The sequence below is a fragment of the Arachis ipaensis genome, chromosome B07, assembly GCF_000816755.2.
Source record: "Arachis ipaensis cultivar K30076 chromosome B07, Araip1.1, whole genome shotgun sequence".
NCBI lineage: Eukaryota > Viridiplantae > Streptophyta > Magnoliopsida > Fabales > Fabaceae > Arachis > Arachis ipaensis.
The window spans coordinates 115312815-115314201 of record NC_029791.2 but is presented as its reverse complement, the minus strand read 5'-3'; the positions used below and the strand labels follow the sequence as shown (position 1 = coordinate 115314201).

General features: G+C 26.1%; 1 long non-coding RNA gene across 1 annotated transcript; it reads right to left on the bottom strand.

Annotated features, from left to right (window-relative positions):
• LOC110264368 lies at positions 244-890 on the bottom strand. Its single transcript, XR_002350457.1, has 2 exons — positions 631-890; positions 244-503 (listed from the first exon to the last, which is right to left on the bottom strand). It is a non-coding gene; the product is annotated as an uncharacterized LOC110264368 (long non-coding RNA).

Here is a 1387-nt window from a genome sequence, read left to right as displayed (position 1 = left end):
ATACTTTTTAATTAAATTTTTTGTTCATTTTTGAATTTTATTAAGCATTTCTTATAATTAATTGGTTATTAAATTTTATTATTTTGCTTAACCTAATAAAATTTTAAATTTTTTCAAAAAAAAAAATTTACTACCTATTTGGTGGTGTGGAGTGAACCATTCCCGTGTCCATTTGTCACCGGTAGTTCAAATTTCAAAGAACAAATAAAAATAAAAAATAAAAAATAAAAGAACGAATAGAGAAGAAGAACAACTTGAATATCATTATTGGAGCTAGAAATACAATCTAGGAATCCATAATCTTTTTGTTTTCAATTGTAGTGTATTCCTCTTGTAATAAAAAGAATGAAAAAATAAATCTTTAGTCAACAAAAATATTCCCATATGGTGTTACAATAAATAATGTGTCTCTCTTATGACCTTCATTTAATGAAAGAGGTAGGTAAACACCAAAGCCACCAACATTAGGACACAAGCAATTGCTTGATCATATGAAGCAGCACCTACATTTTGCAAACAAAAGTATAGATAAATAAAAATTGTCATCAATTAGAACATGATGAATTAATAATTTAATATTAAGATATAAAAAATAATAATAAAGAGAAAAATAGGAGGAAAATTAATTACCACTTTTTTCGTTTGTGGTGGGAATGCCAACATTGATAGATAAAGTTGCGGGTTCTGAAGCAGCTACTATTGAAATAAGGGTTGCAATCATGCCAAGGAAAACTGCCACTCTCATTGAAGAAGCCATCTTTCTATTACAAATGTTAATTGTTTATTTTTTTTATTGTTATTGTTTTTTTATTCTTCTCTCTCCCTTTGAAGAAAAGAAAGGAGAGAGAAATCACACAAAAGTTGTAGAAGAAAGATGTGATGAGGGTGGTGAGTTTGAAGAGATAGGTGGAGCTTCTTTTATAATAGCAATAATTGAGGTTGGATGTAAGGTGTATCCGCAAGTTTGGGAAAGCCTCTTATAAATTAGAACTTTTTTTTACTATTTAATTTGTTTTCCTATTCTTTTGTCTTCAAATTGGGAAGAGGCTATTTGAATACTTCTTTTTTGTGGCTATTCCTTTTTTCTATACATTTTTAAAGTTTTTAAAAAAAGTTAATACTTTTACTATTATCACTTCTTCATTAAATTTATCTTGTTTATTTTATTTTTGTAATCACACACACTCTCTTAAATTTAAACACCATTTTTGTTTTGATAATCTAATAATATAGATTTTATCATAATTTTGCATTAATAATAACTTTTATTATATATAATATTGATACACCAAATTTAATTTGGTAGAATTTTTTGGTTTACAATTAGGATATTTACTATTAACTATCATAATTGATTTTTTATTGATTTGTGCACACTTCAACGGAT